This window comes from Oncorhynchus tshawytscha, linkage group LG29, assembly GCF_018296145.1.
Source record: "Oncorhynchus tshawytscha isolate Ot180627B linkage group LG29, Otsh_v2.0, whole genome shotgun sequence".
NCBI lineage: Eukaryota > Metazoa > Chordata > Actinopteri > Salmoniformes > Salmonidae > Oncorhynchus > Oncorhynchus tshawytscha.
Window position 1 is genome coordinate 22927240 of NC_056457.1, and position 10674 is coordinate 22937913.

A 10674-nucleotide genomic window follows, 5' to 3' on the forward strand; every position below is an offset into this window, starting at 1 on the left:
GATGCCCCTTATACCATTCACACTCGATACATTTTGGGCCAAGCACAACAGACCTCCATCACGCATCACTTAGATTGGCCTCGGACCTGGAACCTGATACCCATTTATCAGACTAATCACACCTTCAGATCAGGACAAACATGTGGGTTGCTAAAGGAATTACCCACCGTAACATACAAAAGTTCTCTGAGAGGACTCTAAAAGGTTGAGGATATGTAATACTTTAGAAACATCAAATTAATAAAGACTGACACAAAATGCAAAACTCAAGATTTAAATTATATCTAAGTACCTTTGAAAGGATAGCAACACCACATTTTCGACTCAAAGAGGGTGCTACAGCTTTATAATATACACTACCATTCAAAGGTTTGGGGTCACTTAGAAATGTCCTTGTTTTTGAAAGAAAAGCACATTTTTTGTCCATTAAAATAACATCAAATTGATCAGAAATACAGTGTAGACATTGTTAATGTTGTAAATGACAATTGTAACTGGACACTGCAGATTTTTTATAGAATATCTACATAGGCTTATATAGGCCCATTATCAGCAACCATCACTCCTGTGTTCCAATGGCACATTGTGTTAGCTAATCTAGTTCGTTTTTTCATTTAAAAAAAAATTTGATTAGCCTCACAAGTCCTCAACAGGCAACTTCATTAAATAGCATCCGCAAAACACCAGTCTCAACGTCAACAATGAAGAGACGACTCCAGGATGCTGGCCCTCTAAGCAGAGTTACAAAGAAAAAGCCATGTCTCATACTGGTCAATGTCTCAGACTGGCCAAAATAAAAGATTAAGATAGGCAAAAGAACACAGACACCAGACAGAGGAGCTCTGCCTAGAAGGCCAGCATCCTGGAGTTGTCTCTTCATTGTTGACGTTGAGACTGGTGTTTTGCGGGTACTATTTGATGAAGCTGCCAGTTGAGAACTTGTGAGGCGTCTGTTTCTCAAACTAGACAATCTAATGTACTTGTCCTCTTGCTCAGTTGTGCACCGGGCCTCCCACTCCTCTTTGTATTCTGGTTAGAGCCAGTTTGCGCTGTTCTGTGAAGGGAGTAGTACACAGCGCTGTACCATATCTTCAGTTTCTTGGCAATTTCTCACATGGAATAGCCTTCATTTCTCAGAACAAGAATAGACTGATGAGTTTCAGGAGAAAGTTCTTTGTTTCTGGCCATTTAGAGCCTGCATTCGAACCCGCAAATGCTGATGCTCCAGATACTCAAGTAGTCTAAAGAAGGCCAGTTGTATAGCTTCTTTAAGCAGAACAACAGTTTTCAGCTGTGCTAACATAATTGCAAAATGTTTTCTAATGATCAATTAGCCTTTTAAAATTATAAACTTGGATTAGCTAACACAAAGTGCCATTGGAACACAGGAGTGATGGTTGCTGATAATGGGCCTCTGTACACCTATGTAGATATTCCATTTAAAAAACTGCTGTTTCAAGCTACAATAGTAATTTACAACATTAACACTGTCTACACTGTATTTCTGATAAAGTTGATGTTATTTTAAATGGACAAAAAATCTGCTTTTCTTTCAAAAACAAGGACATTTCTAAGTGACCCCAAACTTTTCAGCGGTAGTGTACATTGGAAATATAAAATGGTTGTGTGTTCCACCTGCAGTGTAATACAATATCTGTGGTAAGTTCCAATCCTGTTGTCGTGGAAAATTAGATCCAAAGATTAAGAGACTATTTAATGTTATAATAGAAACATCTTTAATACAAACAGCTGCATGGGAGATCCACCTCTGATTTCACAGGGAAGAACTCAGAGTAAATGTTACATGTCTCTTCTATAGTGGGAGGTAATAATACAATCATATTGTTACACAACCGTGATTTTATACAAGCAACAGTTCCAGAACACAATGGCCTTCTGTTAGGGCACAGACATAACACGAGTCTATGCAAGGCATAACGTCACAGTCCAACACAGAACATATCACGTGAGAAGTTACATCAGCTCACCCCAAATTCTGTCACCACAATTCCCCCTTTTGATGCCATGAAAACCATATGCATCACCATACATTATATATCTGAGCTGTTGTCAGACTGAATTGAAAATACTTTGGTTTCTGGGAAATTGACATTTTACCCAGAAAGGGGAGGTCTGAATGGAACTCCTAAAAGGTCATTTAATCATAACAATCCGGGGAAAGGGGGGTTCATAGGGATGGGGTCATTTCGATGGCAGAAGGCACTATCATCTCTAATAGGGCAAAATGGATCCCCAATAAAGGGCGAACCAGTGGTGAGATCTGTCAGGTCATAAAAGTTTACTTCTGATGGGGAGGAGATACTGCTGTTTCACACAATCTCCTCACCAAGGTCATCAGGCATGAGAACAGACCACTAAGTCCTCACCAAGGCCATCAGGCATGAGAACAGGCAGAATGATAGCACAAGGACTCCAACCACGGCTAGGAAACCAGGCTAGTTTTCACCCATGCAAATAGATCCCAACCCCACTCGTTATCTTGCTTGTTTACAGTAGCTACCACCTGGCTGATAGTGGCAACAGACTCAGCAAACCCAATAGTGGAGTTCGAAATGTAAGTACAACATTTAGCAACCCCCCCCATACATAGGCTTACAAAGGCCCATTATCAGCAACCATCACACCTGTGTTCCAATGGCACGTTGTGTTAGGTGATTTAGTTCGTTTTTCATTTTAAAAAACTTAGATTAGCCTCACAAGTCCTCAACAGGCAACTTCATTAAATAGTATCCGCAAAACACCAGTCTCAACGTCAACAATGAAGAGACGACTCCAGGATGCTGGCCTTCTAAGCAGAGTTACAAAGAAAAAGCCATGTCTCATACTGGTCAATGTCTCAGACTGGCCAAAATAAAAGATTAAGATAGGCAAAAGAACAGACACCGGACAGAGGAACTCTGCCTAGAAGGCCAGCATCCTGGAGTCGCCTCTACACTGTTGACGTTGAGACTGGTGTTTTGCGGGTACTATTTGATGAAGCTGCCAGTTGAGGACTTGTGAGACGTCTGTTTCTCAAACTAGACAATCCCCCTTTAATTTACTATTCATATTTTTGACTACTTTTACTTCACTACATTCCTAAAGAAAATTGTACTTCTTACTAATTTTCCCTGACACCCAAAAGTACTCGTTACATTTTGAATGCTTAGCAGGACAAGAAAATTGTTTAATTCACACACTTATCAAGAGAACATCCCTGGTCATCCCTACTGCCTCTGATCTGGCGAACTCAGTAAGCACATGCTTAATTTCTAAATGATGTCTGAGAGTTGGAGTGTGCCCCTGGCTATCCATAAATAACTAAAAACTAGAAAATGTGTCTGTCTGCTTTGCTTAATATAAGGAATTCAAAACTGATTTATACTTTTAATTTGACTTTTGATACTTATTAAGTACATTTTAGCAATTACATACTTTTACATACTTTACTCAATTAGTATTTTATTGGGTGACTTTCCCTTTTACTTGAGTCATTTTCTATTAACGTATCTTTACTTTTACTCAAGTATGACAACTGGGTACTTTTTCCACCACAGCTAGTTTGTAAGACCATGGTACGTGTAGCTACGAGTTCAGAAGTTAATGCTTCCAAAGCAGTGGCGGTAGCATTCCCCACTCTTTCTACTTCATTGGCTAGTTCTCGAATGGAATCAAGCACACTGTGTTTGGTGTTGTGTGGTATAGCTACCATTGCAGGATGAATTATTCTCAGAATGGTGGTAGAAGTTCTAAGCATGTTGCTCTTGACAACATCACACCAACCCTGGGCGAGCTAACCTCAACCACATCTATTTTTGTACTCATCATCCCAATGTCAGCGTAGACAGACCTCTTCCCTCACACATCCCACTCACTAACCTCATATTAAGTTTCTAAATCACACACAATACGAGACCGTGGGACTGTGGTTGTGGCTAACAGCCATGAAGCGCAACCGTGAGGTGCCTTTGAGTTCAACATTGGACACTTTTTTAAACTACCTTCAGTCTTTTATGCTGCCCTTTCATATTTTTAGCACCAGTAACAGACACACTGGTTTCTATTAACAGACGTCTTCTTCACTGCACACACACTAATTGTGTGTGTGCAGATGGAAGGCTGTGGATGGCAGATGTTCTTTTTCTGTCAAATGCAGATCTGTCGTCTTTCCCCATAGGCGTTGGTGTTATGTAGGCCTATCCCCTACATCTCTATATCCAGTATCAGGGTGGGACCTCTTCACTAACCATAGAGTGAATCTCTGGATCTAGTCTAGTGTGTTTCCCATCAACTCTGATGTCCCTAATGTCTAGAGAATATTCTAGGCCCTCAAAAGGGCATCTAAATTCAGCTGCTTAGCTAGGCCAACTGTGGTAGGACGCTCTTCCCCTGTGGTAGGACATCTTTCCCTATCAGAATGGCCTGTGCTACCTGGAACTTTCCTGCCAAGGAAGTCATCTCCATCTGCTTCTCCTCCTCCATCCTGTAGTGAAGTAGACGGAGAAGAGCAAGAAGAGTGTTCCAATCAGCGCTGGTCCCATGTCACTAGTCGTGGAAACCGAAAGCAGCGGTATGCTGCTATGCAGACGGGAGTGACTGCAGGAGGTTTGGAGCAGATTGACATAAGGAACAGCTCCGCTGCACTGGTGCCTGATCTACCTGCGCTTTCATTGCTGGGACTGCCTGTGTCTGTGACGGCGGTGCTAACTCCCAACTATGCTTCGTCGTCAAGTTTCGGCTCCATTCCCCCTCTCTGGGCGTACTCTATGCTGCTTCTCGTGGACCTGTGGCAGGTTCAGCAAATTGTGTGAGGGGTAGGAATGGGTAGATTTCTCTATTCCCTTCTCCAGGCATTGTATTGGGAAGTTCAATGGTGAGAAATGTCTCAGTCCCTGGAGCAAAAAAAATGTTGTGCTCTCCAGGAGCACGAGTACAGGACATCAATAAGCTGCTCCCAAACATTTTAAACCTGCATCAGGACATCAATAAGCTGCTCCCAAACATTATAAACCTGCATCAGGACATCAATAAGCTGCTCCCAAACATTTTAAACCAGCTTCAGGAAATTGAGATTATCATAGTTAATGTGCTATTCAATGACATTACGTGGCAAAGCTCAGAACAGCTGAAGATGGATTTTAAAGAAATGACTGGGTCACTACCTGACACCAACAAACGCCCCATAATATCTGTCCTTTTGCCCTCCCTACATCGTGGCATTGAACGGTTCAGCAGACTTTCAGCCCTCCTTAACTGGCTTCGAGACTATTGCAGCTCTGTGAGTGTAACATTTATTGACAATGTTGATACCTTCTGGAAACAAAGCTCGTATTATAAGAAGGATGGGATCCACAACATTATAAGTCTGTGTTTTTTTCCCCACCTGGACAAAAGGAAAACCTATGTGAGAATGCTGTTCATTGACTACAGCTCAGCGTTCAACACCATAGTTCCCACAAAGCTGAGGACCCTGGGACTAAACGCCTCCCTCTGCAACTGGATCCTGGACTTCCCGACGGGCCCCCCCCAGCTGGTAAGGGTAGGCAACAACACATCTGGCACGCTGATCCTCAACACTGGGGCCCCTCAGGGGTGTGTGCTAAGTCTCCTCCTGTACTCCTTGTTCACCCACGACTGTGTGGCCAAGCACGACTCCAACATCATTATTAAGTTTGCTGACGAAACAACAGTGATCACCGACAATGATGAGACAGCCTATAGGGAGGAGGTCAGAGACCTGGCAGTGTGGTGCCAGGACAACAACCTCTCCCACAATGTGAGCAAGACAAAGGAGCTGATCGTGGACTATAGGAAAAGGAAGGCTGAACAGGACCCAATTAACATCAACAGGGCTGAAGTGGAGCGAGTCGAGAGTTTCAAGTTCCTTGGTGTCCTCATCACCAACGCACTATCATGGCCCAAACACACCAAAAGAATTGTGAAGAATGCACAACAAAACCTTTTCCCCCTCAGGAGACTGAAAAGATTTGGCATGGGTCCCCAGATCCTCCAAAAGTCCTACAGCTGCACCATCGAGAGCATCCTAACTGGTTGCAACACCGCCTGGTATGGCAACTGCTCGACATCTGACCGTAAGGCGCTACAGAAGGTAGAGCATATGGCACAGTACATCACTAGGGCCAAGCTTCCTGACATCCAGGACCTATATACTAGGCAGTGTCAGAGGAAGGCCCAAAGAATTGTCAAAGACTCCAGTCACCCAAGTCATAGACTGTTCTCTTTGCTACCACACGGCAAGCGGAACCGGAGGGTCAAGTCTAGGACCAAAAGGCTCCCCCCTTTGTTTTTACACTGCTGCTACTCGCTGTTCATTATCTATGCATAGTCACTTTCCAAATTACCTTGATTAATCTGTACCCCTGCACATTGACATGGTACTGGTACCCCCTGTTATTGTTATGTAATTTTCTTGTGTAAGTTTTTTTTATTTGCATTTTTTTTACCTTAGTTTATTTAGTAAATGTTTTCTTAACTCTATTTCTTGAACTGCATTGTTGGTTAAAAGCTTGTAAGTGAGCATTTCACGGTAAGGTCTACACTTGTTGTATTCGATGCATGTGACAAATAACATTTGATTTGAGACGATGACTTATCAATGACCCAAGCTCAGCTCATTTAATCCCTACCATTGTGTCGCTGAGTCGTCATAATGCTTCAACAAATGTATATTATCCCAGGGGCGCTGGAAGACACAATGTAAGTAACCTCATTTCTGTCCCTCTTACTGCCCTGAATGCCTCTGCTGATCCTACAGCTATTGAATTCAGTAATCATGTACCTATGAACCTGAGATACAGTGCTTTCTGAAAGTATTCAGACCCCTTGACTTTTTCCCCATTTTGTTAGGTTACAGCCTTATTCTCAAATAGTTTTTCCCCTCATCAATCTACACAAAATATCGCATAATGACAAAGCAAATACTTTTAATTTAAAAAAAAAATGTTGCTAATTTATTACAAATAAAAAACAGAAATATCACATTTACATAAGTACTCAGACCCCTTACTCAGTACTTTGTTGAAGTACCTTTGGCAGCAATTACAGCCTTGAGTCTTTTTCGGTATAACTCTACAAGCTTGGCACACCTGTATTTGGAGAGTTTCTCCCATTCTTCTCTGTAGATCACCTCAAGCTATGTCAGGTTGGATGGGGAGCATTGCTGCACATCTATTTTCAGGTCTCTCCAGAGATATTAGATTGGGTCCAAGTCTGGGCTCTGGCCACTCAAGGACATTCAGAGACTTGTCCCGAAGCCACTCCTGCGTTGTCTTGGCTGTGTGCTTCGGTCGTTGTCCTGTTGGAAGGTAAACCTTCACTCTGGAGCAGGTTTTCATCAAGGATCTCTCTGTATTTTGCGCCGTTCATCTTTGCCTTGATCCGGACTAGTCTCCCAGTCCCTGCCACTGAAAGACACCCACACAGCATGATGCAGCCACCACCATGCTTCACCGTAGGGATGGTGCCAGGTTTTCTCCAGATGTGACGCTTGGCATTCAGGCCAAAGAGTTCAATCTTGGTTTCATCAGACCAGAGAATCTTGTTGCTCATAGTCTGAGAGTCTTTAGGTGCCCTTTGGCAAACCCTGAGTGGGCTGTCATGTGCCTTTTACTGAGGAGTGGCTTCCGTTTGGCCACTCTACCATAAAGGCCTGATTGGTGGAGTGCTGCAGAGATGGTTGTCCTTCTGGAAGGTTCTCCCATTGCCACAGAGGAACTCTGGAGCTCTGTCAGAGTGACCATCGAGTTCTCCCTGACCAAGGCCCTTCTCCCCCGATTGCTCATTTGGTCGGGCAGCCAAATTTAGGAAGAGTCTTGGGGGTTCCAAACTTCTTCCATTTAAGAGTGATGGAGGCCACTGTGTTCTTCAATGCTGCAGACCTTTTTTGTTACCCTTCCACAGATCTGTGCCTCGACACAATCATGTCTCAGAGCTTAGCAGACAATTCCTTCAACCTCATGGCTTGATTTTTGCTCTGACATGCACTGTCAACTGTGGGACCTTATATATACAGGTGTGTGCCTTTCCAAATCATGTCCAATCAAGTTGTAGAAACATGATGATGATCAATAGAAACAGGATGCACCTGAGCTCCATCTCAGGTCTCATAGCAAAGGGTCTGAATACTTATATAAATACATTTTTTCTGTTTTTGCAAAAATGTTTTTTTTTAAACGTTTTTGCATTGTCATTATGGGGTATTATGTGTAGATTGCTGAGTGTTTTTATTTATGTAATCAATTGTAAAACAAATTTGGGGGAAAAGGTGAAGGGGTCTGAATACTTTCCGAAGGCACTGTACACTGTTAGCACTGAGGCGGTGTGCTCTAGCAGAATGTCCACTGTGTTCAGCTCACCCTGCACTATCACAAATAACCTGAGCATGTCTACCTCAGCCAAGCTTCCCAGTAAAGCAATAAAAACCATCAAGCATCCCAGAAAGTGCTAAAAAATAGCCCACATTAACATATGTAGCTTGAGAAACAAGGTTCATGAAATCAATAATTTGCTCGTAACAGATGGCATTCATATTCTGACAATCTATAAAACTCACTTAGATAATGCAATTACATGGTTATAAGATCTACAGAAGAGACAGAAATTCCAAAGGTGTAGGTGTAGCCAGTTATAAAAATAACCATATTCCTGTAAAGCTTAGAGAGGATCTCACGTTAAATACTATTGAAGTAATATGGCTACAGGTTCATCTGCCTCACCTAAAGCCAATTCTAGTGGGAAGCTGCTATAGACCACCAGGTGCTATCAGTCAGTATCTGGATAATGTGTGAAATGCTTGATAATGTATTTGATATCAACAGATAGGTATATTTTCTGGGTGATTTAAATATTGACTGGCTTTCATCAGGCTGCCCACTCAAGAGAAAACATCAAACTGTAACTAGTGCCTGCAACCTGATTCAGGTTATCAGTCAACCTACCAGGGTAGTTACAAACAGCACAGGAATGAAATCATCAACATGTATTGATCACAGATCACTAATGCTGCAGAAATTTCCTTGAAAGCAGTATCCAAATCCATTGAATGGAGTGATCACAATATAGTAGAAATATCTAGGAAAATGAAAGTTCCAAATGCTGGGCCTAATATAGAAGTCATACAATAAGTTTTGTAGTGATTCCTATGTAAATAATATTTATTGGTCTGTGGTGTGTAATGAGAAACAACCAGATGCTGCACTTGACACATTTATGAAATTGCTTATCCCAGGTACAAATAAGCATGCACCCATTAAGAAAAGGACTGCGCGCCAGTACAGAGACAAAGTAGAAGCTCAATTCAACGGCTCAGACACAAGAGGCATGTGGCAGGGTCTACAGTCAATCACGGACTACAGGAAGAAACCCAGCCCAGTCACGGACCAGGATGTCTTGCTCCCAGGCAGACTAAATAACTTTTTTGCCCGCTTTGAGGACAATACAGTGCCACTGACACGGCCTGCAACGAAAACATGCGGTCTCTCCTTCACTGCAGCCGAAGTGAGTAAGACATTTAAACGTGTTAACCCTCGCAAGGCTGCAGGCCCAGACGGCATCCCCAGCCGCGCCCTCAGAGCATGCGAGACCAGCTGGCCGGTGTGTTTACGGACATATTCAATCAATCCCTATACCAGTCTGCTGTTCCCACATGCTTCAAGAGGGCCACCATTGTTCCTGTTCCCAAGAAAGCTAAGGTAACTGAGCTAAACGACTACCGCCCCGTAGCACTCACATCCGTCATCATGAAGTGCTTTGAGAGACTAGTCAAGGACCATATCACCTCCACCCTACCTGACACCCTTGACCCACTCCAATTTGCTTACCGCCCAAATAGGTCCACAGACGATGCAATCTCAACCACACTGCACACTGCCCTAACCCATCTGGACAAGAGGAATACCTATGTGAGAATGCTGTTCATCGACTACAGCTCGGCATTCAACACCATAGTACCCTCCAAGCTCGTCATCAAGCTCGAGACCCTGGGTCTCGACCCGCCCTGTGCAACTGGGTACTGGACTTCCTGACGGGCCGCCCCCAGGTGGTGAGGGTAGGCAACAACATCTCCTCCCCGCTGATCCTCAACACTGGGGCCCCACAAGGGTACGTTCTGAGCCCTCTCCTGTACTCCCTGTTCACCCACGACTGCGTGGCCATGCACGCTCCAACTCAATCATCAAGTTTGCGGACGACACAACAGTGGTAGGCTTGATTACCAACAACGACGAGACGGCCTACAGGGAGGAGGTGAGGGCCCTCGGAGTGTGGTGTCAGGAAAATAACCTCACACTCAACGTCAACAAAACTAAGGAGATGATTGTGGACTTCAGGAAACAGCAGAGGGAACACCCCCATCCACATCGATGGAACAGTAGTGGAGAGGGTAGCAAGTTTTAAGTTCCTCGGCATACACATCACAGACAAACTGAATTGGTCCACTCACACAGACAGCATCGTGAGGAAGGCGCAGCAGCGCCTCTTCAACCTCAGGAGGCTGAAGAAATTCGGCTTGTCACCAAAAGCACTCACAAACTTCTACAGATGCACAATCGAGAGCATCCTGGCGGGCTGTATCACCGCCTGGTATGGCAACTGCACCGCCCTCAACCGTAAGGCTCTCCAGAGGGTAGTGAGGTCTGCACAACGCATCACCGGGGG